The sequence below is a fragment of the Anas acuta genome, chromosome 3, assembly GCF_963932015.1.
Source record: "Anas acuta chromosome 3, bAnaAcu1.1, whole genome shotgun sequence".
Taxonomy (NCBI): Eukaryota; Metazoa; Chordata; class Aves; order Anseriformes; family Anatidae; genus Anas; species Anas acuta.
In genome coordinates this window covers 31,751,684-31,778,572 of record NC_088981.1, presented here as the reverse complement: position 1 = coordinate 31,778,572, position 26,889 = coordinate 31,751,684, and the positions used below count along the sequence as shown (strand labels likewise).

The 26,889-nt window shown below is 40.5% G+C and overlaps 1 long non-coding RNA gene across 1 annotated transcript; it reads left to right on the top strand.

Annotated features, from left to right (window-relative positions):
• Positions 1-17,122: 17,122 nt before the first annotated feature.
• Positions 17,123-19,030, top strand: LOC137852983 (uncharacterized). The gene is made up of 3 exons (XR_011094125.1): positions 17,123-17,235; positions 17,328-17,431; positions 18,979-19,030. It is a non-coding gene; the product is annotated as an uncharacterized lncRNA (long non-coding RNA).
• Positions 19,031-26,889: the final 7,859 nt, after the last annotated feature.

The following is a 26,889-nucleotide window of genomic DNA, read 5'->3' as shown; positions in this document are numbered from 1 at the left end:
GGGACAGGGTATCTTGTGGCCCACCTGAGCCAAAGGGGAGTTGGTAGGGCCTCAGGCCACACTGCCTGGCAGCGGGCCTAATGAGATTTACAAGTTGGGAGTTTTGACTAGCACGTTATTTATATCTAATTTTAAATTACACTGTTATTTAGAATAAATGCAAATATTTATTTTATTAACAATACTGAGGAATTAACGTTATTAACACCCAAGGAAGTTCATATTGAAATATGCAGTCTCAAGGTGAAATGCAAATAAAAATGTGGGAGGAAAGTGCCATCGAAAGCAGGCTATGCTAATACTGCTGCACACGGACAGGTAGGCTTCAGGGTACATTTTTAGTTCCCAAAGAACTGAGATTTGGCAAAGTGTGCCCTTAACAGATAATCCTGCCTGGACTTCAAACTGACTTACAAGCACGTAGTGACAGTGACATTATTACGCTTGCCTTACAGTCTGGGGGATTTCCTTACTACCAGGTTAGAAAGTAGCCATGTTATTGCCCTCAGCAGGAATTACCTGAAAGTCAAATATTGACCTGAGAGATAAATACCAATCTGAGCTGAATTACCTCATGGCTAAATAATTGTTTCCGGGGGTGGGGATGCAGGAGCTGAGACTAGCGCAGGATCAAGAAACGTGGAACTTCCTCATTCCAGCGTTTGTCCTTTTGGAGTAATATTGGCAATTTCTGTAAATAGCTGTGGTTTCAGCTGAGCAGCACAGGATATTGTCAACTGAAACACTTCCTAAAAAACACAATGTCCGCACAGGTGCAGTGAGCTAGCAGGATGATATACAGAGTTATTTGGTGACGCTCATCCTCACGCATATATGTGCTCTCGATCCCTGTGGCTGTAAGAAACCTTTTTAGGCACCTTTTCTCTTACCATTGAGAGCTCTGACATGCAAAGAGCGTTTTCAAACAGGATGACAAGGCTATATCCTGCATGGATTTGAAAGGAATTGATTGCACAGAGCAGGCAATAGCCCATAATATCCTTCCTACTCAGTTGGCCCTCCTATCACTGCTGATCTCAGTATGGGGAAGTCGCAAATAAATAGGAGCTTTCAGCTTCCCCCCTTGTGCCACATTCCTCTTTGGCATCTAAACCCCTATTATTTGCTGTCCAATGGGAGACAAATGGGTCATCGATTAGCTCACGGTAGGTTTGAATCAAGGAATGCGAGTACGTGAAATTGCAGCACAATTAGATCACCGTGGGCTGGTGGCTGCTACAAACCAACCTTGCCCTATTGTTTTTCAAGGATCTGACTGATTTCCTGGTGCAGTGGGTAGGCTCTGGCTACCTGCTGAGGCTGAGGAGAGTTGTGCATGCCAGGAGGAGCTTGGCCACCTCCTGCCCCCCCAGGACCTTGCCCTCAGCACGGGGCAGCTCTCCACTGGATTGCCCCGTGGCCTCCTGCAGAAGCCCAGGCAGGGAGCAGGCAGTGTGGGTCCAACTTTCCACCCAGTCCAAAGCTGGGAAGTGGCTGGGCTGCCCTCACCTAGGAGATCCGAAATATTTCTGGATCCATCAGCATAGACAGGCCTAATTAGGCTTGTTCTACAGCTACATTGTGGTCTGACCGTGACAATCACCCCTCTCTAGGTTCAAACCATGGGAGCCACACCTCAGCCCTCTTTGCATCACAGCTAGGAGCTCTTTCCACAGCATCCACCTGGTGCTGCTTGACTGTCTGTCAGGAATGACCCCCAGGACTCTTCCCATCTCTCCCTCCCACAGCATTACCTGTCATTAGGGGCAGGGCAGTAAGGAAGGACAGCTGGGAGGAAGGAATGGGGCACTGCCTGATGGCCCTGAAGGCTCCTTGCAATTCTGAGGGCAGTTTCAAGAAGGACAGGGCCACCTTCAGGTGCCAGCATCCTTCTGGCTACGGGGAGAGCCCCACCAGGGATGTGCTGAATAGAGGGGGTGGCGAGAAGGCCCAATGTCCTCAGCAGCCGTGAGGCTCCCTGTGGGCACCCTGAGGGGAAGGCAGGGGCCGGGTTAAATCTGTGGCTAATTGCACAGATTTGTGTCCCTTTTCTTAACTGTCTCTACCGTTGCACAACAATTGTGTAGCTCTTATCAGGGCTGCTTGTTGCTCCTTACAGTTCATCTATATCTTATGTTTTCACTGTGTTTGCTTTTGCATGTTTCCAAGAGTGAAAAGAGGATTTCTCATGGTTTCCTGGGACAGGAGACTCCAGCAGGAACTGCGTCTTTTGCTAATGTGCTTTTCGTCAGTAACCGAACAGTGACTATTAGTATTCATTTCCATAACGTAGGTCTCATAACAAAAATAGCATAATCAAATAATACTGCATTTTGTATTGCCTAATTGATGGAAGGGAAGGGCTGAGATAATTTGCCACTTCATCATCCTCCAAATTAAAAGCCTGATGCTTGCGGCCTCTACCCAGAAGTCCCATTTGTTACTATTAGGGTGGTACACTGCCAGGCCAAATTCTGATAAAACGCCTATCTCTTAATGGGCTGATTCTGCTGTCATTACGAATAGCACAGATCAGAAGAAAAGTCCACAGATATCAAGGGAGCTGTAATGTTAAAATGTCAGTGAAGCAGGATCTTAGATATTTATAAAATGTAGTGTTAATGTCTTCCCTGTGTTTGCTGGTAGTCCAGTGTGAAGGAGGTGCAAACCAAAAGCTTAGCCTGACAGTGATTACTTATATCCTATTTTCTTTTCCAAAGCATATACATGTGTATCTAGATTTTGTTCTAACTCGTATTTGGATAATTTCATTAATTCATGGATAAAGAGAAAATAAAAGAATCCGCGCTGTTGAAAATATTGTACTTTTTATTTAAAAGCATTGCTTTAATATAACAAAGCTAATGCACTCACATGAAAATCAACTTCTCAGTGAAGACATATGTATTTTTATTGTATCCTTTGTAAAATGTCCTGGATCTCCATGTATATCATAGGAAGCAAATCATTATTTTTAGCAATGGTCAAGTGGTTCAAGATAAAAGGCTTAAGGCTGGACTTTGAAGGTGCTGTTGTTTTCATTAATTGGCGAGATGAACTGGATCAGACCCAATGAGTCACCGCATGAGCACGCGGGAATGTTGATCCAGCTGCGTATCGGGATTCTCAGGTGCACATTGCTCGCTCAGAATTAATAGGGAGGCATTACACATTCAGCAAATTCTTACTAGATGGAGAATGTTTTCTACTAGGAAGAAGTGCATGGTAGCCAAACTCCACATGGCAGCATACAGTACGTACTATTGATGATAACTGAGTGATTTCTGGAGCTGTCATGAGTGTTTTCCCATGTTTTGTGCCATTTTTGCTTCTATCCTACACTGAAAGAGGAAGTTAGCATCTTGGGACTGGCAGCCAGCTTAGACACTTCTCACCTACAGAGGTTTGTGGGGCACTGTGAAGAGCATATGAAAGAGATACAAGCTATCGTTACTAGCTTTTTGAGCTGGAAAAGCTTAGGATCAGATCTGCTGTGCTCTGCAAAGATCCCTGACTACAAAACCCAGAAACACATTACTCTATTGGAAACACATTACACTGCTGGTCAAAATTGTTGAAAAATTATGTTTCCTTTTAAATGCTGTGCATTTCTTAAATGTTTCATATTTTTATCAAGTATCTTGTAAGGTGTTTGGTTTTCATTCTGAGCAATTACTAAGAGAATTTCTCAGCATGTCTGATCCTGTTGCTCCTAAGGTTTTCTGTAATACTGAGAGAAATGATTGTTGTATGTCATTAGTAAGATTTTTCTGGCCCAGGCAAGAGAAAAAGGTGAACTGTAATCATGGAAAACTATGCAATGAACCTGAATTGTATTTGATCCAGCTCTAGTCATTAATGTATGATATAATACAGACTATTGATTTCATGATTTAACTAGCTGGTAGGAAGACATGCTTCTGCAGAAGAAGTTTTAATATTTATATTGACATACTTTCCAACAGCAACAGCATACATTAACAGCTGTGGATGATACAGCAGAACTGCCATTCCTGGCACGTCCTCTGGCTTCTTGCTTGCTGTTTCCCAGCATGTGCCCTTCTCTTGCCTGGAAATCTTGCCTGGGCAAATTTTGATCACTTTCTATATTTGTCAGGGATTTTCAGCCTTCTTAGAGACTAGTTCTTGGTAAAAGGTCAGGCGCTGTTTTGCGTGTGCTGCCTACCGACATGGGCGCTGGCAGTTTTGGACCTGTTGCATACAGAAATATTCTAGACAACTGGAGAGTGGGCACACAGTGTGGATGTATACCTCACTCATATGATGCCTGGTGCTACAGGAAGCATAGGATATGCTCCACATGCACTATGCAACCACCTCAGACATGTGAAATCACTTTGGCATATATAGGAAGGATCAGATTTAACGTGTGGGCTGGTTAGTGGGCACAATTACTCTGTGGATGGGTGGTACGTCTAGAAAATCCTGGAGGTATGTCTGGTGGTGCTACACAGAGATAAAGCATCGTTGGCAGAGTTCAGCTAATTCTGTATTCATGGCATGAGAATAGCTATTTCATCAACTCTAATTCTGTATTTTCAGTTAATTAGCCTTGGCTTTCTCATGTGCTTTCTCAAAGACAAGCTCTCAGAGGAGATAAATGGTCTCATTTCTCACTTGGCCCAACTCTAGTTTGTTTTTTTTTTTTTTTTTTTTTTTTTTTTTCAGGACTACCAGAGATTTTGAACACTGTATTTAATGTATTTGTGAATACGCATTAGACATTTTAATTATATTTGGGGTTTCGCAGAAATCCTGACGGTCTCCTGTGACAAGATCATTTATTCTGCACCCCCCTAAGCACGTGAATACACGATCCTCTGAAGTGTAGCTGAAACGTTGAGGTATAGTTCCTTTTTCAATTGACTCATTTTAACTGGAATTTAGCATAATCAGACGCTATATTTTTTTTAGATTTATGTAATTATATAAGCACCACTAAGACTACAAATAAAGCCTTAGATCATTGTGAAACAGTAATAACAGTCCAAGAAAAACTCTAAGTCACCAGAAGAATGTTCACTTATGGAAGGAAAGATAAATATTTCTAAGACTCACATCATAATTTTAGCCATATCTGAAAGAATATTTTTTTTTTCCAGTTTATCTTTTACCTTTGGTAATTAGAAGTTATGGTTCTTGCCCTGAGGAACTCCAGTTTCCATTTAGCTGTAATTTCAATGCATGCATGGAATGCAGCCCTCTGTGCAGAACGAACATGCAGCCCCGTGGCTTTCTCATGGCTGAAAATATGCTTGTCTGGTACTCAGTGAGCTACAGGTAACATAAAAAGCACCATGTCCTTCGCTTATGGATGGATGGGACAGAATTGTACAGAGATAGGGCTGCTAGTATCATTTCCATCTATGCAAATTTGTCAAATATATGCTTCCCTTTCAATGGTGATTGTGTTGGGACTCCTTTGATGGTTTTGCTTCATTACCTCTTTCATTTGGATTTTTTCCAGTCAAGAAGGGGTTCCCTATCCATTCTTTTCCTGAAAAGATAAAATATAGGAATGATTAACAGGATAAGAGGAATCATCTTTTGCCAAGATTATAAATTCTAAGGAATTCAGCTTGTTTGACTAGATTTATTTATTTATTTATTTTTAATAATAACTGGATTTATAAAGCCTCCAGTTCCCTCCCCAGCTAAGCTGCTTTGGGATCTGTAAAAGCAGTCAGAGCAGTAGATAGATCATACCAATTTAAATTTTATCAGGAGCTGTTTTACCATGCAGTTGATTTCATGCAATTGCAAAACTTAGGCATCCAAAAGTAATAAGATAGTTTCCCCCCAAATCATAAGATTTTAAGTAATAAAAATGTTGATGCTGTTTTTATTCCTTGATGTAAGATACACTTTGTGTGACCTTCTAAATAGTCTGTGTCATATCCTGGTCTAAAAACAGCCTACGATATTGGGTTTCATTCTCCTGAAAAACCCTCTACGTCCCAGGAAACTCGGCAGATCTCTGACGTAATCAGTTTCCATGCAGTTTTACTCAAATAAATAATATTTATAAGTAAGAATCACTCCATATGCACATTAAATTGATCGGTGCAGGTTTTCTTATGAATATGCTGGTGTCCGTTTACACATATGTATATTAGCAATAGCTCCTATGGAGATTTAATGCTGTTTAAACATCAGTTAAGTACTGTGTTTCTTCATTTAGCCTTGCCAGTCCCAACATTTTGCAAAACAGGAGTCAAGCCTTGAGGTTAGCCTAGAAATCACAGTATTAAAAAGTAAATAAATAAATGCTGTACTCATTTTGTTTGTCCTCCCCTTCCCCTTCCTCCCCCCCCTTTTTTTTTTCTTTAGGGGGTCTTTATAACATGTTTATTAGTACCATGTTTTCATGCTTTTTGCAGAACAGAATTACAGGATGTAGTTTTTCTGTGACAGTAGTGAATATCATAGGCCTTAGAAATGAAATGGTATGTTGGCAGCTCTATTTCAGTTGTAACATCATCTAAAATTTTCTCACTTTCCACCCCTGCCAGCAATATATAAGGATGTTGAAAGTGATGGGGAGTGTGTCTATGCGTGTATGTGTGTGTGTGTGTGTGTAATCTAGCAGCCTGGCTATGAAGGGTTGAGAAACTGTCACAAAATCAGGATCTAGTTTTCTGAAAGGAATTTGTTATTTTAAGTGTAGATCCCACATTTTTTTGCATATACTTAAAAATATAGGGAGGAAATTTGAATGAGCAATGCATAATGGAGTGAAAAAAAGGATTAAAAACCAAAACATTATTTAAGTTTCCAGTTCATTGCATCCAGACTGAAGTATATACTGGGCTTAGCACAGAAATAGGCAGAGGGGTAAGCTAATGTTTTTAATACTGTGTATAATCCAGAAACGCAAGTGTTTGTAGTGGTTTTATGTTATGTAAAACATTGGTGAGCTAACCAGTTTTGAAAAAAAAATGCAGTAGGTCAATAGTAGATGTGAAAACTACTGCACGGTCTATGACTTTCCAATAAACTCTAAACCAATCTGATAGGGAGCACAAGTGGTATATTATCACAGTCTCCACATTTCAGGAATATTTTGTCTGAATTATGAAAAAATTCATGGGGAAACAATGGATACGTTCCTCTGACATATCAGAATCAGAGCAAGTTTCAGCAACAGCAGCAGTTGCAGTGAGTTTTGTCCCCTGTCCTCCACTCCTCCCTTGAACACTCAGGACCTGATTCCAGGCTGGCTGGAGCCAACACAAGGATTTCCATACTTACGTAAGACTTGCATTTGGTTGGCAGTACCTAAGCAAATCATCCAAATCCTCCTTACACTCTCTTCTTTACCTTGTGGGAATACAGATTTATGGAATTATTGTAAATGAGTTTCATGATCGTATTGAGAAATTTCTTCTCCTTGCAATAGATTTCTTCTTTCCTTTATCTTGAACCTGTACAGAAATTTTTAAGTGTTTTAACATATGCTTTGTTTTACACGTGCATGGACATGTATATGTACACATGTACATATGTATATGTATATATATGTATTTCAAGGATCTTTAGAGAGCAGTAACATACTATTTATTTAGTCCTCGTATAGCCCAATCCTGAGCAGTGTCAGCCCCCAGCATGTCCTGAAATCAGAATTCCTGATTCAGGAACACCTGATACTTGCAAAACTCCCCAAACAAACTTTGTATCTCTGGCAGCAGATGTGTTTATTCTGTACTTGCCAGTTAAGTGAAGGTGGTTCTGATAACAAGTAAAACATGTCTTGTACCTGAAGCTGTCTAATGATGTCTCTCAGCAGGATAAATTGGCTTTCAAAGAGCCCTGTGTTAACTGCAGCTCAGCTACTTCCCATATTTGAACCAGATCTTTTCAGCTCTGCTTGAACAGATGTTTTAAGCCATCACTGCTGTATTCTCCCCTCTGCTCACCCCAGATTCATGTCCTCACCCCTCGAGGGGGCCCTTCTCCTATGCCAGTGTAATTGTTTTTCAACCAGATTGGTTCTCCAGCTCACCCTGGTGTTGCCCAAGAAGGGGGTAATCTGAGCAAGGGCACGAACAGCTCAGGCCATTACAAGATTGCTTTCATCAGCAAAGCTGATTCCCATTTCTGCTGGCTGAAAGCCTTTGTAAAATTACAGGCAGCCTTGCACATCAATGCATTGCACAAGATATGCTCAATAACACATCAAAATACGAAACAGTCTGTCCTTCAGCTCTTCTGTTGGGAAGACCCAGAAAGAGCCATGGAAGTTGAATAGTACTGATTTGGGGAGGGCTCTGAGCTAGGGCTGCTATGCACACAGCCACCACGCCACAGCCATTCCTACATATCTAAACTGCAACCTCACAAATAGTGGAAGTACCCCTAAAAATTCACTGAATGCCACTGAATCTGCCCCAAGAGCCACTGCCCCAGATATGCACCCGGCTTCAGCCTCAGCATTTTAATTTAACTTACCTGCAGTGTGGGAGGAGGCAGATCTTAAAATTGTAATAGGAACAGGATTTTTGATTTCTGAAGTCTGTCACGTTCTTGTGGTTAGATGAAACTATATCCACTAGAGGGCTCTTTTAATTTTGTCTGAACGCAACATAAAAACAGAATGAAAATTTTATTAAAATATAGATTTTAAATTATTTAGTTAAATAAACTGTTAGAAATTGAAGGCAAATACAAATCTTACTGAGAAGCCAATCACTGATAATAGTTAACTTTTTTTATTCAAAGCACACTTTATTATTAACTAATTATTAAGGAATTATCTGCTAATTATTAATTATCAACTAATTTATCCTCATAATACCTTTCTGACATTGCAGTGACTTCCTTGTTATGGATGGAGAAATTTGGGTGGAGGAGATTTACCTGATATCAGATTCTGATTCAGTGATGAAGTAAAGATTGGACTTCAAATTCCAGAGCACATTGTTTTCCCACTGGCAATTTGATAAAGGTATATAACTGAGAAAATATGAACAAATCTTTTCAGTAGCCAACCTGTGCAATAGAGGAGAATTTTTATTTAATTAATTACAGACTGAATTTGATCTATCTGACCCTGAGGTCTGCGGTATGGACTTTCACCAACAGTTCACGTGGCTGTTTCCACCAAGAGAAGGTGAAGATAAATTTCTTCTAAATCAGAAGTGCAGAAGCACATATTATATTCACTTTGCATTTACCCACAAGTGGAAATGGTTCCACCAGGGGTTTGGGTCTCACACTCTAATCATGAGCTATGGTGCTGTCATGCATGGGAAGGCAGCTGGAGCAAGTTGCATTGTTCCAAATGTAAACCCTGGAAAACAGCAAATATGAAAAAAAGACACACCTTATTTCTACAGCACAACCTTCCTCAAATGACGACAGGCCTTGCCAGGAATGCAATAGCTTCACAGATGGTATGGGACACTTTGGGAAGGCACAGCCCCAAATGCCAAACTCTTTACCTTTTCCTTCTCTTTGTTAAGAGAAACCTCTAGCTCAGGTCACTATCACTGAACAGGAGATACCTACTGCACACGAGACATCTCAATCCCTGAGTACAGGGAGGTACTGCAGTTCCAACCGTCAGAACCCAACCCCAGTAAGAACAATTACTTCAGCCTTTTTACTGTTTATTTTCCAGGTTTTGGACACCCCACAGCTTAAGTGGGACTTCAGCATTTCTCCTAGGAACACCAAACTGAGATGGAGAGGGTGCCTCTGATTCACAGCCCGTGGCAGTGGCTATGGTAAGGACAGGCAGGGGAGGAAGGGGGAGCAGGTTCAGATGGAAATAACCAGTGTGGAACTGCCTTCCCCTTTCCGTGCTGGCTGCTGAGCATTTTTCACTAAATTTGGCCCCAGTTTGCAAGGCAGGAACCTCTGACCTAATCACTCAGCAGCTTTATTTGACCACACTCAGTCTCCCTCTCTAGGAAACAGGATTACTGGGTCCTAAATGCTTCCTAGAGTCTTTCATCTTTCCTCTATTTAATTATTGCTAATTTCCGTGATGGTACTCCTAAAGCACAGTTGGAGCCTGGATGTAGATTATAGAGCACTTTACAATATCAGCACTAAATCAGACAGAGACCATGAAGCACATAAATATGCATTTCCTGAGATTTGTGAAGGGTGGGATTTTATCTTGCAGTGCATTAGTGCCCCGAAGATTGTGTAGCACTATAAGTCACTGAGTTATCATGACAGTTGGTTGCCTGGAAATCCTCTTGCTTTACTCCACATGCCTATTTCATTTTTGTAGACAAATCAGTTTGACACATGTTAACCTGGAACAATAATTTTTACCTTTCAGAGAGTTTTCTGGAGTGATTTTTCCCAAAGAGCAAAAGGTATCATTAACTTGCTGAGAGAAATGAAGAGGGGCTGCAACCATCTTCAGGAGGATCACACTCATACATGTATTTTGAGCCCAGAATTTCACCTGAGACATAAGTGAAGAACAAGTTAAAACCAAAAAATTCACTCAGCTTGGACTGCAACAGGTAAGATACCACTGAACCCATAAAAAGAAAATTATCCTCCATTTTCATGATACTTGCCTTCAGTAAGAAAGGTATATCAATTATTTTTAGTGTAATGTTAGACTACTCAGCAATATCACTCAAGCCAGCTCATGCAGCCAGCATCATTCCATTCCATATTATCAAGAAGTCTTTCATATGGGGCTATACCACCATGTGCACAAGCACTTTTCAAGGTGTATTTGTGGGTGCACATCCATAAGCACAGGTAGAATTTGGAGATAAAGTTCTAAAGATGCATCCTAAATGCTCTAAAAGCCAGACCTATCTGGCTGGCACTGTAACTCTGATTGCCATTGCACTGCATCATCTGGTCACTTCCAGTGGTGGAAAGCAGATGTGAAACACGACTCTCTTGGTTTGGTAGTATTTTCTTACCATTTCTGACTGATCTGACCCAGGGATCTGATCAACACGGGGAATTCCCAGAGATCTCTCAGCTCTGCTGTTCTAAACAGTATCCCTTTGATGGCAACACAGGCAACCCAGTACAGTTTATAACTTGACTCAGATTACTGTTGTAACTCTCAGTTACGGTATTGGCTCAATTTCCATCTCTCTTGTTACTGCCAAGGATTAGAAAAGCTCTCTGTAGATCTTCCTAGCTAAGGTACCATATCTTCCAAAATCCATTCGAGGAAGGAGAAAAATGAACAAATTTATCTGTACCTCTGTAATAATACCATGTTCCCTGTATTTTTAACTGAGTTTTTACCCAAATTATAAAATAAGATGATCAGAGCACATGTATATGAATTTAAGAAAAATGATACATTGAGTTTCTCAAAAAATGTTTTTCCAAGCCACTGTAAGTGACAATCTGTCCGTTGTTTTTTAAATAATAGCTTAGTTTCAGTGACTACAGTGACTCAACCCCCCATTATTCTCATTGTAAATTATGACACGCACATCTTACAAAACCTATGTGTTATTTAGTTTTACTCCTCCTCCTATTTAATGTAATACAGTAGCTGGCACTTCTACTGAAAAATTCATTGAATATTTCCATATTGGCTTCCAGCTTGTCTGGTGTTTTTGCCTGGCAGAATACAGTGCATCTTTGTGCTTTATTAATGGGCTGAGCTTCTGGATGAGACCATGCTTTTTGCCACTGCAGAATTTTCTTACAAAGTATGCACCATAAAGTGGACAGAAACAAAAACTTTTGTACATCCAGGGGACAATTCTTGACAAAGTTAAGTAATTTTCATTAAACAAAAGCTGAAATAGAGATTTCCTCCATTTAAAGCATAAATTAAATAGTTTTAAAAAATCCTAGGCATTTTAGCAGTTACAAAATTGAAAACATTGTGGGGGGCTGTTAGCCTTTTCAGCTAAGCACCCTCCTTTTGACCCTAGGGTGGTGGGTAATGGTGTGAATACTGCAGATGAAGAACTACACAGGAGGACTACCAGATGTGGGTGGTACAGACAAACCACTGTCAAGCATTAGAGGAGCCTTTCCAGGAGGGATACAGGCTCTAGGCTGGGAAATGTGCCATTCCCAACAACACTAGAAGCCACATGCAAAGCTGACACATCCCCTAAGCTCTCCAGAATTGTCCCAGGATCTTAAGGCTGAGTGCTGGCTGTCTCAACATTAGGTACCTTCACCGCTCTGGCACCCAGCAGTCCTCTAACAGAGCTGTGCAAATGTACCTCTGAGGCTTGAGTAAGACCTCTCTGTATTTCATGGCATGCTCAGAGCAGGTGGAGGAGCAGGAGAGCAGCTGCACACAGTTCTGCACGCAGGTGGAGCTGGGTCTTCTCATATGGAGGAGTTGAACAAGAGGCTTTCTTGGTTATGCATCTGTTGTCTTAATCCTCACTCATACTGCTTAACACATCTTCTAAAATGAAGGCAATATAGGAAACTTTAGGAACTGTCAACCTTTTGAAATCTTTGTATTAAAAGATGTTTTTAAGGGAATCTGCCAGATATTGTCACCCCTGGAGCAGAAATACACATGTGCCTTGGTCTCAGCTGCAGTATGTCATAAACTGAGGGTAATGTGTATTACCGTGGTGAGGAGGGAGTCGTGCTATTGAACCAGTGTGTGAGCTGTTACTGAGGTAATGATGTGCTTTCTTTCCCCGGTGCCATCTCCCTGGCAAACAGGCAGAGAGGAATTTTCTGAAATTAACTGATCTAAATTTGCCAAATGAGACCATTCCTTAAATGATGACAGAAAGGTCTCATGGAACTGCACGTTTTATTGGCAGCATTTCTAGCTTCCGTCATTTCAGAAAGATTGTAAGCTACAAGAAGTGAGGATAAAAGCAGACACAGGCAGCCAAATTGGTCTCCTGAATCTTACTTATGAAGTTCAGTACAATAAAAGACAAGGAAGGAGTCGCTAATTTAAAATGCCTCAACCACTGATTCACCAACTTTATATTTGTACCCACCCGCAATCTATGTTATTTCAAGTGTGCTCCTTCCCTACCTCCATCCAAAATCTATCCTCCTACCTCAAGGCTTCTAGGTTTTGAATGAAGAAGAGTGGCATTCTTTCTTCTCTGAAAGATAAAAACAAAGTTTTCCTAGCCTTAGCCAGGTCACAAAGTGAAAGTCATACAAAAATGGGAGACCACAGCCTAGCAGCCTAGGTGTTAGTTTCATGGGAAGGTCTTTTTTTTTTTTTTTTTTTTTTTTTTTTTTTTTTTTTTTCTGGGGGGGAGGGAAGATGAAAGTTAATTTAGTTTGTTTGTTTTTAAGGAAAATGCCCTTCTGTAGTTCCTCTGTAATATTACAGATGGGAGAGGATGTGACCAACATGGACTTGTATTTCCTGATTGCTATGCAGAAGTGAGTGCCTCAAGATGGTTCTGTGCACAGTGGCCACCCCATGGTTAGGAGTTAGCCTGGACTGAGACATAAAGATATAAAAAAGGAAGTAGCAGTATTTGAGTAGAGAATGTGATAGGATATGAAAATGTGGGCTTTTTAAAGCAGAAAGAGCTTGGAGAAGGTTCTGACAGAAGGTCTGCAGTGAAGGGAATAGCATGTCTTTGATGACAAAGCTGTTCTCCCCCTTAACTGAGAGTTCCTTGCTCAATATTGCAAGAAAATTACATGACTTTAATCTGCTCTAATAAGATAAAGATCCAGATCACTTTTTCCCTTTTCCTGAGTGTGTTCTGAACACCAGCAGCCACTTGCTTTAAGAGCCAGAAATCAGGAACAAGAATGTTCCTTGCTGCATGTTCTTCAGCACCATCTACTGGCACTTTCTCTAGTCACTACTTGGGCGTTGTATCACCTACAGCCCTTGAGTCACTTTCAAGAACAAAGAAACCAAGTAAAATCCTCTAAGGGACTGTCCATACATAATAAACATAAAGACTACCTTGGATGAATTGGTGCTTAAATAAACTTTGGTGCATATGTGAAACATAGTAAAAATCAGCCAACTTACAAGCAAATACAATTGGGCTAATGGGAATGCCCGTCCCTTCACAAAAGTATAATGGAGGCAAGGGACAAAAAGGCAACTCAGAGAAAACCAGAACTCATGAGGTGATGAGAACATGTCCAGGAAAGGAAAATTTTACAGGAGATGTAAGAAGATATTAACCTGGAAAAGAGCCTTTCGAAGCAGAAACTGGACCAGTATTTATTTTCCAAGATCTATGTCTTAAGAATGGGATTTTTGAACTCGACTGCTATTATCAGATTTTGCAATACTCCTGTTTAAATATAAAACTGATTCAGATGGATGGATGACTGTTTTTTTTTTTTTTTTTTTTTTTTTTTTCAAGAAGACTTTAGATAAATGAACTCTGACTCCTCTGACTGGAGCAGCTCTGCATAATCCAGTGGGACAGATCTTGTGCTGGGATTACTGATAGTCTCTGCTGTCTTCAGAAATAGTGGCATTAAAACAGAAAGGAAAACAAAATTCAGAGCACATCTGTAGCCACTGTCAGCACAACTCACTGACATCAAAAGCACTTACTGATTTGCCACAGTGGATGAACCTTTCCCTCCGTTTGATGCCAGTAAACCCCAAATTAAGCACAGCCACCGAGTTAGCCCTAAAATATATTCAGTAAATTGAATAGCACTCATCACCAATTTTCAGTTTTCATTTTAGCATTCATTTCACTGATGAAAGATAGTGTACCAACAGTGTTCCAGATAACCATGAATAAACTGTTCCTGTTGTTTCTGAACATGAAATAAGAACAGAGAAAAATGGCATAAGAGAATGTGCTAATGACATATTGGAATAAATATTCATTCATCCTAAGCTTTTCTGTTTGTTTGTATATCTAGAGCTCTCTTTACAGATATAAAACAGTTCAGTGAATCAGTACAGAGGGAAAATACATTCTTCTCAGCATGGGTGTTGACCTCTAAGTCATCTAGTCCAATAAAATCCATTGACAAAAAGCTTCTATACCTCACAACCTTCTCTTTTTAAAATTTTCTAATAAACATTATACTTAATTGCAACATCAGCAAAATGTTGACAAAGGAACATTTTATTTTTTTCAATATATAATTTAAGAGAAGCACCTGGTGAATGACGTTTTAAAGTTGTCAGTTTGGACTCATGAGAACACAATTGAAGCAAAATCTCACGCTTACCTCTGCTATTGATGCAAACATCCTTCTTCATTGCTAAAGACAAAACATCTCAGTAGCTAGCTCTAACTAGGAATTCTAGCAAGCTGTAATTCCCCATGATGTCTACAGGCTTATAAATTTTGTAAATCTCTTTGGAAGATGTTATTTCTGACCTCACAAAAGCCTAAGGTATCTTTCAAAGTCACTCCAGCTCAGACAGAAATGGCAAAGTATGGAGGCAACAGTTATGTGTAGGAGAAGTCAGTGGATAAACATAACAAGGCAAAGAAAGACTGGATGACAAGTGAGGTTAAGGAGACAGAAGCTTGCAGTGACAAATGCCATTAATGTTATTTGAAAATGCAATTGATAAAGAAGGGACAAAGGCAGATTAAGAGAAAGCCAAAATGATAGAGAAATTGCTCCCAGAAGTTATTGTGGAATTGATGCAGATCAAGCCGTTTACTATTTTTACACTTCATTAAAAAGACTAAAAAGAACAGTGTAGTGTGCTTTGGGGGATACAAAGCATCCAACAGGCTCCTCTGTTACAGTGTAATTTTATAATCTTTCCAAATTTAGTCATTTTAGCAAGCATGATCTCAGAAAGTTGCTACTGTACTTAAGATCAGAAGTTGGCAATGCATTATTCCAGATGGCTTTTAGACAGATATGGGATGCCCAGATAGAGCTGAAGGGCGTTTGGTGAACATATGGGTGAATGAGCTGCTTGTAGATTTGCAAGATGTTGATAGCATCACACTTCTGGCAAAACACAAACTACTTGTTCCCATTTATAAGAAATGAAAGCCTAGACAAGTGTTTGTCATGGATGACAGAGAGTAGAACGCACCAAAGCATCTCCTAGTAGCATCTACAGCTGAGGTAGAGATTATTTTACAATTTAGGGACAGCAACTTAAAACAATGAAACCCCACAGCTGGAGTGCTGGAGTTGGAACTTGGCCAAGAATTGAAAATGCAATCATAATTATATCTCCTTCTAAGGGCTGCAACTCTGTGTGTCAGTCACTGTTACAGTGTGGTCTTTAAACCTAATTCCATGTGCTAACTGATTCAAAACTACCACATCTTTTATCCTCCAGGGGTAAGTCAAAACTTGATATTAAAGGAAGGTGTAAGTCTTGGGTCTGAGGGTAATCACAGATAGCTTTGGAGGATGCTGAGTGGTCGTAACAGATTTTAGCTCTTATTCCCTCAGAGCATTCAGGACATTAAACATGGCATATATATATATATATATATATATATATATATATATATATTGTTGGTGCTAATGTAATATGTTTTGTAATGCAAGTGAAGAGTAGCAAAGCCCAGAATAAAATTAAGGAAGAGTAAAATGTGCCTCCCACATGCACATGTGAGGGACAGGATTTTTCCATGTGTATCAAGTTCATCCAAGAACTACAATGAAAGGAATGTAACTTCCTGTTAATAAGGCCAGAAACTTTTGACAGGGAGCCTTTATAAATAATCCAGTGCAGAGACTCCTACCTTCAGTTTGCGTGGGTACATCTGTGTACCAAGAGGGCGCATAACAATGAGGAGACACTTATTCTCAGAAAGAGTGATCAGGCATTGGAATAGGTTGCCCAAGGAAGTGGTGGAGTCACCGTCCCTGGGGGCGTTCAAAGGAAAGGTTGGACCTGGTGCTTAGGAACATGGTTTAGTGGGTGACATTGGCAGTGGGGTGATGGTTGGACCAGATCATATTGAAGGTCTTTTCCAACCTTAATTTTTCTATGATTCTATGCAGAAGGAAGAGGATTTCTGGCCTGTCCTCACCCCAGGCTAGGGGCCCAGCCAGCGTAGGGTCTCCCACCTGGCCAGCAAGGCCTGTGTGGATGGTGGTTGCCATCTTGGCCCAGCCCATGCCTATAAGCAATCAGCCACAGTCCAGGCAGCTGATTGCTTACCAATCAACCACCAGGTGCAGGTCTCAGGTCTCAGACCCTGATCTAGAACCTTCTTTGCACACCCTTTCAGAGGAACTTGGGTACCGTTAGTGGTGGACGTGCCCCAGCTGTAGTGAAAGCTACTTCCACAGCTGAAGCGGTCACTGAAATGGCAGAAAAGCAACCTGAGAGAAGGCTGTCTGGTGTTTGGTGGGCTGCTACAGTTCAGTAAGCAAATTGCGTTATTACAGCATTGAGGTAACTGTGCTAATAGCTATATCCTGTATCATTTCAGTTCTGTTTTAAGTGGGAAAAAGTGGATTGATCTCCAGAGGAAACATGAAGAACCAAACATCCAATTGCATGTTTGCAGAGGCCCAGCAAAGTCCAAAATCATAGGTAATTTAACTAAGCTGTCTTGCTGCCAGCTGCCTGAACACTGCTTAATGATGCAGGGTAATTAGAGCTGTGTCCTAGTGACAGAAGCATTTTGTTCTAGATAGACAGGATAAAGGAGAAACTGGAACAGTTTTCTAGTAAAAAAATAAGAGAGCGGTTGAGGAGATCCTCTTGAGAGACTGTAAAAAGTACTGCCTTTAGGAAGAAAGTGAAGTTGGAAATTTGTATTTGGTTTTACAATTTCTACCAGCTAGAATTCAATAAACTAGTATTCACTGAGTTTTAACCAGTAATTTAGTTGTTTAACACAGTGATAGATGCACCTTAGTCTTCAGACCTGCCCCTCAGTTTTCAACAGACCCTCATGCTTTCCCACCTCAAGGCAAAGGAGTCCATAGGAGTGCCATTTAAGGCTCTGCAGTGGAGAAGGGAGTAGATAGAAAGTGTTTGTAATGCTCACTTAAGTCAACAGTGCTACCAAGTGTGATTTTATGAAGCTGAAGAATATTCAATGGCATCGCCTGTTCATATTTTAATGAACAGAACATTTTACCCCAGAGGACTATTCACATAGCACAAAGAGAATGGAGTTTCTTACAGTTCTTGCAGCTATGCTGTAATATATAATTTAGTCACACTATACAATGGTGGCAACTATCTTGATTTCTCCTGCAGATGGCATATAGAATAGAACTTTAAAATGCTATTATTATTTTTTTTTTGTCTCACCTGCCATTGTTTAATCTATTTAAGACAATATTTGAGGGACCAGAGCAGAATCCATTCAAAAAGAATAATCCATTGGTGGAAACGAACAGTACATATTACTATACTTACATAAAAATTACCTGCAGTAATACCAATGGAGTACAGGACACCAGTGCTCAGTACAATAGTGCTAACTCCTTGAACAGGTACTTGAACCTGTTACTGAAGCTGAAGGTGCCTGAGAGCTATAGGAGACATATAAAATGGGCCTGTAACCCTAGCTGAAACATTTAAGTCTGTGTTCAAAAGCCACATTCTCAGCTGAAATTTTGCTCATCTCATTTGGCTTATCCATCCGAGCACTCGATCCAATGTACAGCTAGGGCATACTAATGATTTATTATATCATAGCAAGTAGTCAGGGTAAGTTTTAAGAATACTGAATTTAGACAAATGATATGCTTTCCTTTATTTCTTAGCTACCTCTGTAAAGACTGGGATTCTTGCCTTGCTTTTGACTGTGCTTCACTAGTTATGAATAGGAGCTTTATTGCCTATGCTTCATTAACTATGAATCGGAGCTTTAAGTCTCAAAGAGATGACAACCCAGCATTTACTAAGCAGTAGAATAAAATTGAAATAGTATCCTAGAAAAACAAAACAAAACAAAGTGGAAAAAAAACCCTAGCATTGTATCATCTGACAATATTACTGCAAAGTCCAAAAGCACTTACTTAGAAAAGTACTAAGTTATTGGTAGCAAAAATCTTTCTTGTTAATGAGATCATGCTACTGAACATTTTCAAAAGTGTACTTTTTTCATTTTGTTGTATTTCTAGAGAACTGGAAAAATGTGTATAATGATTGGAGCTACCCTGCTAGGACGGGTAAGTAAACAATTTTTGGCAGACTAAGTTGTTTATTCTTCTTATTACTATCATAAGGTAATTACAATTCTTGCTAAGGGTGAAGAATGAAAAGCTTTCACACATATTCAATAGAATTTAATACCGAAGTAAGAGCATATGAGTAATTTTTAATAATGTTGTATGGATTCAACTTCAAAGAGTGGTCATACTGAGGTCATTTAATTAAAAACTTACAGAATGCATAGAAAGAATATGTTCCTGACTGGTTATTAGCAAAGGGAACATGTAGATTCACAGTCTGCAAAACAATGAGAAGAGTGTTCTTGAAACAGACAGGTAACAAAAATGCTAATGGTTGAAAATTCAGTCATACTTTCCATTGGTAAAGGATCGTCAGACAATAGCTACTTCTGTGAGTGTCATAGTTTTATGAAAATAACTTCTGATAGGATCAACATATCTCAAATGCAGACTGGAGAGCTAGAAGCCAGTTAGAAGGCTGCCTTTTACTAGGAGCATAACCACTGAGGTACTCTGGTAGAGACTGGGAGGACTGGACCTAGACTGCAAACCAGAAGGGTACAGGCAGGTTTTCCAGCTGTGACAGTTGTGCCTGGTAATGAGGGGAAGGAGAGAGACTAGTCTGCTGGTAAAGTCAAAGAGTCTTCTCTATTTTACCTGCAGACACTCTCCTAGCTAGAGCAGACATCCGCTGTGACATTTTAAGCAGGTGCTCTGACTTTCTGATTCCTTCTAAAATTCTTGCTTTTGAAAGGTTCTTTTGGATGGAGGTGCTTAGAGGCATCATCATGATGGCTTTTCCAAGCAGTAGGTTTCTGCTGCTTCCTGAGCCACGCAATGTAGTCAGCATCCTATGGAGTACCTGGGGGCAGCAGGGACAGGCTGAAGGCAGCTGGGAAGAGGGGCATGGCACAACTCAGTAAGGGCAGTGCTGCGGTGCTGCATGCAGCAGTGACTAGGGGAAATGGATTTCCACTAAAGAGAGGGTAAATGTGGAAGTTGGGCTAATGACAAAAATAATGTTGTTCTTCACAGAGAGGAGACCTCAAAATGATGGAAGGGTCAAAATCTCCAGCCTCTGAAGCTTTAGTTAATACCAAAGTTCACACCAGTGGTGGTGGTAAACTGGGAGAATGAGATGCAATGGGAAATTACTTTTTATCGCAAGATATTGCCTCTACTCCGAGGCTGGGAATGTTTATTTCATTCAAGAGGCAGTACAGAAGTAGTGTGAAAGGAAATATCGGGGCAGCTTAGAAGTAAAGGTTATCCGGCAGAATGTAGCGACCTGTGGTTTCAAGTATGCAAGTAAGATAGGAGATTTAAGTGTAATATCATCTGCTTTAAAATGAATGCAGCTCCTCCTGCTGAGCAGGTCTCCAGCTGGCTTAACAAATTCTGTGCTCTTCTCCTCTCACTTGCTTGGCAGTCTGGGGATGAGCGATATGCTTAGCTGACCCTGGGCTGATGCACAAGCATCTGGGAGAGTTTGAGCAGATGGTGGCTTGGTGTCACACATGGTCTTGGAAGAGGTAAAAAACAGGGAATAATAGAATCAAAATGTATCTGTGAAATACTCATCAACAAACACATTGAACGAGACAGTGGTTATCCTGGGAAGGACTGGGACTCAAACACCAGTTTGGCTTTGTGAGGAGCACTGCTTGTTGAGCGTGGGGTCTTTGGCAGTCATCTTTGTGGGAGACAACAAAAATTGCCTAGAAGAAAATATGATGAAGTGCTATTTTCAAACACCTCAGTGACTCCGCAGAAGCCATTAGTGGCTATGATTTCTCTTATATTATTTTACTGCATTTTTCCGTTTCAACAAAAATGTACGATGCCTGTCTGCATGGGGTGAACTGCAGATGTAGTGGAGAGGAGGAAAAGTTCATTTAAAACATGAATGTTGAAAAACTTCATGCAGTGTTAACTTATTTTCTCTTTAAACTAAACATATATTTGTGTACATTTTAAAAAGTGCTGATTTTAACTGTTTTTGTTTCTGATCTGGGAACTCAAAGGGCAGTCATCTGAACAAATTTTTGTTCTTACTGAACTGTTATTACACCTTAGAGACCTGAACAGTTCCAGTGTGAGAATTTGAAGGTAATTTGACAAGACATGTGGAATCTAAGGTGGCAGAAATGTAGATAGAGCTTCATTTTCTTGTAGAAAAAGAAAAAGAGAAAAAAAAAAAAAAGATTCCAAGTATAACCCTCCTTGAAATGCCAACTCAGCAACAAGGTGCCACAAAAATTTCTTTCCAAACATTGTGGCATGTGCTAATGCCAGGAAACCTCACAGAAGTTAAAGAATGTGATTGAGATGTTCAAAGTAAAATCCTGAATTCCACTTCAAGCTCTGGTGGTGGCAGTTTCTGGTATGTCTGTGCAGGAAAAGAAAATTACGATTGTTATATGGGTAGGCCTACCTTGATAGAAAAATCCAGTAGCATGAATGATAAAAATAATTTAGACCCAAAAGTCCAATGTATAAGCGTAGCCAGCCACCACACAAAGAACTCTCCCAAGAATCCTGCCCATGTATTTTGTTTTCTAGCACATCCTAAAAGGCCAAACCATCAATTTCTCTTGGCTATCTTCTGTCCTTGCTTGCTGATGCCAGCACAGCCTGCAACTGCGCTCCCTCATTTTGCTGTGATGCTAGTATTGAGGGGAGAATATCTAGGCATGTAAATGTAGATATCTAAAAGAGGGAAATGGATTTGCATTTCATTTTGAAGGTTATCCAAAATCACTTCCATACCCTGGAAAATTACTTTTGGGTGTTCATTCTGGCAGTGGGCAGCTGTGAACACTCGTGCTCTTTCCCTGTCTCTCTCTCTCTCTCCGAACACACTTTCTGAAATTGCTGGGTGGTCGTGACACTGGTAAATGAAAGGAGCGTTTCAAATTGGGTATACAGAGTTGAGGAGGTGTGATGCAAATGGGTAATTTAGAAATAAAAACTAGGTAGTTGTTCTAAGGTAATAGTTCTGATTTATCATCTGCAAAATCCTTTCACCACATCTAAACCAAGGGCTTCTTTGGAACACCTGCACTTTGCTGTTGGAAGCTCATCTGAGCTGGAAAATTCTTCCTCCGGAGGCAATTTATTACCCATGTAACGGATGCTCCACTGCTGAATGTGTAGCATACTGAGGTTTGGCTACCAGTTTCACTCTTTCAACACAAAGTGAAAAAATGGAGTTTGTGGGTTTGGAAGAATTTCTCTTATTGATATGGAAAATGGAGAATTTAACTTGGAAGTTCTTTGATTAACTCCTGATTCTGTTTATGGAGAGAAAAGGATGTTAACATTGGAAATTTAAGTTCAAATGTGTTCAACAACAAAGTCCCTTCTTCAGAGGCAGATCTTGTTTCTCCTTTTGATGGGATACTACTCCCTGAGCAAAAAAGTCATATGTGTCTTTTATTCCCTGAACAAAAAGTCCGTCTTTGATTAGGCTGCTATGATAATTTTACATATTTTAAAATTTTACAAATGTATATACTTTGCATATGGGAAAAGTAAAGGTCTGGGAGGAAAAAGAGAAGATATCCTATCTTGCTGATGTGGTTTTAAATTGCTGGGAACAAGTAAGAACCTAGCAGCTTTTAGAAAAAAGCACATTGAACTGTGTACCCTCAATCAGATTATTTAAGTCATTTGATTTTTCTATGGATAAATTAGTGTTTTTTCAGACTTTTAGAATACACTTTTATTGAGTGTGTGCTTACTAATCTGACTGTTATACAGGATTACAGAACCTCTAAAACTAGAAATCAAACCACTTCACCTTCCCTTTCTAAATCTTCTGTATTAGTAAAGATATTTTTGTTCTATTTTGTGTTGTAATTCCAGTAGGTATCAAAGCACTGGCAGACCACGTAACTGTATTCATTTCACAGATAGGGATGGACAAGAATTGCCAAACTGTTCTCATCCATCTGGTATCTGAAGATTCAAAAATATATACAAGAAATTCTGACATGGGTAGCCACAAGGTGAGACACACTCCTGTGAAACACTTATCAGACTGTCACTAGTCTTCAAATTTCAAATATCTCAAAGTGATCAGAACTTTATATCCCCTGTTCAAGTTCACCTCAAGATGATATTGACAAAGATCTTTATATTAAGCAGTCCATGGTGGTTCGATCATTTCACGATAGCTGTTTTGGAGTTGTTCTCAGTTTTGAGGAGGAGTAGAGCATGCTTGTGAATTGTTTTCGTGTAAAATCCTTGGCCAGTTCAAGTCCTTGCGACAGCAAGGACATTCTGCTGAAGACGCAGGTGCAGCTCTAAATGTCAGAGGAAGCCTTTTCAGGCTGGACCGTGTGTTGGCATATGAACCCTGGGCTTTGGGACAGCTGATGCCAGATGTGGACTGAGTGGCTTTGGTCTCTTCTTTATTTTTGTTAGGAATCAAAACCTCAAGTGAACAGGTAACAGTCTATAGCAAATACATGGATTCAGTGAAAAATCCTTACTAAAAAATACAGAAATTTAGTTCATTTTTCAGTTCATTGAATAAGGCAGGATAAATATGGCAATACCCAATGCTATTCATTGCACTTAATGTAAACTTTGCTCTGATTTAACTGTGAATTAGAAGGATTTAGAGAACGATGGCTAAAAGTAAAGCAGGTTGATGCTTTCCTGGTGTGGGTAGCTGCAGCTGAGACAGGTTTTTGACTTCAGGCCAATACCATATCAAGTCTTAAAGGAAGGACTAGATTTGTCTGTTCTCTCCCTACCTCCTCCTTTGTATGTTTGTATTTGGATTAAAGTCTTTGCAAATGTTCTAGGGAAGTGTCAGGTCTGCAAAGACAAAGAACGGGTATTGCCATTTTTGCAATGAGACCTAAGCTCATATAAGGGAGAATGACAGGCTGCATGTGCAAGTGCAGTGGTACAAGTAAGAAAAGTGCAAGAAAATATCTCAGAAGCTTACACCGGGCCCAGCAGCAGATAAAGTTACCCGCAAAAGTTCTGGAGAACAATTTACAGGCTTTTGGGACTGGAGGGAGGTTGAACTAGGCATTGGTGTATTCATACAGTTCGTTGTTATCAGGAGAAAAAGAATAATAATAGTACACAGTACTGATCAAATCCACTCCTTGAAGGTTGTTCTTAAGGCCAGTACTGAAGTACTGTTTCCTAAAGGGCAGGCATGTGGTGACATCAAAGTGTTTTTTCAGAGTTTTCTTGTTCTGTAAATTAAGTTGCATATCTCAGACTTCACGCTTTGGTTGTGGCCTTTGAACTAAAGTGCAAACCCTGTTGGTATGGAAGAAACAAGTTGTGCTTGAAGAATTTTTATCAGACAAATATGAAGTGCCAAAGCTATAGGGTTATTTTGTTTATTTATTTCTTTTGCTTATTTAACATTTTATTTACAACATCAACTTCATGTTGAAATTTCACGTTGACTACCTGGATACTCTGTATTTCATATTTGGTTTATTCAGGGTCCTTTTCCAAGGCTTATTATTAAATATTCCAGTGAAGGTGACTGCCCCATTCCTGTCACTGAGGCTCTGTAATCACTGACTTCCAAAAACTTCAGGCTACAGATAACACAAAGAAAGAGACCATGAGATAAACAACAATGGTTCCCCTTTCATACAAGCCTTTGTCTCTTTCCTGATATAGACAGGAGTGGGGAGAATTGGGTCTGTCTCAACTTCTCTCCCCCTAGCCCTCCAGTTCTTATTTTAGTTTCTCTTTCATCAGCTGTGCAATTGAAAAGGCTTCTCCCAGACTCTCAGCGCAGATACTGGGAGGTATGAGAATCCTAAACCATGATAATGCCAATCAAATCTCTATGCATTGTCATTACCTCATCCACCTTCAAGTTGCTCTTTCCCTCTTGGCTGTGGGTTTAAAAAACACGGCCTGGCTGCATGCAGCAGCTGGCACCAAGTAGCTCCAAGGCTGGTTTGGGGCTGGGACTGCAGAGCCGCTCTGGGGACAGCGCCTGGAGCCACTTCGAGGGCAATAAAACCCGCTCAGGCCTGAAGAGGGTCGTGAGCAACTTGGTTTTTCTGCACCAAGCATTTTGTTTGGTGTTGCCACCCGCCTCTGCTCTCCTCTGTCCCTGGTGAGAGCTGCCTTTGACCTTACTGTTTCGGGTATGGAGGTGACGTTGCCTTGACTTCCACCACTAGCTTTGATCGGTGCAGAGCACTCATCCAGGCACCAGCAATTCCCCTGCTCTTTGGACACTGTTTGGACATTTACTAAAGACTAAATGTTTGGGAAGAGCTGGACTTACCATCCATATGCAATGCAATGGGCACTGGATAACTTTCTGATACATTTTTATTAAGTTCTGGGCATCCTCGTTCTGTTCACCTCATGCGTGGGCTATGGGACTAGGTGCCCACATTTTTATCCAAGCTTGCACCCATGGAAATCCTTACTGTATGTCCTCAATGTGGATGGCAGCTGTGTCTGCCCTGACGTTAAGTATTTATATTTTCCTATATTCTGTGGGGATTTAAAATTTCCCAGCCTTTAACACTTTTTTTTTTTTTTCTTTCATAAAAACCCATATGAAATGTTATTAACCTTCTTCCTGGAGTGAGAACAAATGTACAAAATGGCTAAATGATTCACCCCATGCCACTGAAGAAGCTGATGGCACAGTGGGGGCTTAAATCCCCAAATCCAAGGCTGCTTCCATATCTGACCTGGTGATTTCCCTGCTTTTTTGTTCACACTGAAGAAGGGAAGAAAGCAGTGCAGGGGCTTCTCTTCTGCCTTACTCACATCATGGGTGCTCTTTCCATACAACCCCACCATCACATACCCCCATGCAGGGCAGAGGCTCACCTTAAATAAACTTCTTGGCATCTAGTGAGTAAGTCTCTCTGATCATCTTACAGGGCTCTTGTGCAATGAAAAGTTGGTGCACATTTTCTCTCTTCTTAGCTTACCTCCAGGAATATGAGAAACCACAAGGAATCCATGCGCTTTGAACATGGTCTGTGCATGGAATTCCTCCTCTCTCCCCCTGTAAATCCTCAGAACCAAAGTTATTTTCAGATGTCCCCAAAGAATCTTTCCACCAGATAGCTGAGATCACGAATAATGGCTTTATTGATGAGACGTGTGGTCAATCACCCCTTCAGCAGCAAGGAAGAATACGATGACACTATTTTTTGGTCAGATTTTTAGACATTTTTTTTTCTTCACCATGAAATCTGGCTTCTCTCTGGCACACGAATGAATGAACTGTGCAGCCTTTTGCCACTGCCAAGATCCTTCTTATCTTGCTTGTTAGATGAAAGGATGAGGAAGACATGGATCTGCTTTGCATCTGTTACTGTAGGCAAATGTCCCCTTTATCACCAAAAAGCACACCAAGATGTAAGGCATGGACAGATTTGCTGTTCGTAAGCTTGGGTCAGAGCTCGGCAGGCAGCCAGCAGCTGGATCTAAACCTCATGACCACTTGAGGCAGACAGGCAGTGTTTTAGCCCCGAACATACTAAGCTACTGTGACACTGGTGTGCGTGCCTATTTTTGGTGTCGCTGTTACCAGGCTAGCAAATACAATTGTGAGTCTTAGGTCTTTATCTGGATTCTGAATGCTACAGCTAAACACTGCATGTAGAAAAGCTGCATCTTTGGTTAGTGAACTAGACCCCTTACGTGGCCGGGAGTATTTTCAGCAGGTCCTGTAAACCGGGTCATGCAAAGTACCTGAAATGTGAGGGCATCTGAACTTACTAGGCATATTTCAAAATCTTGGCCAGTGTTTATTCTGAGAAAGCAAGGCTTGAACTGCTGTAAAGTTAGAGGCACTCATAATGTTTACTGCGGACAAGGGGCCAGACAGAAATCTTA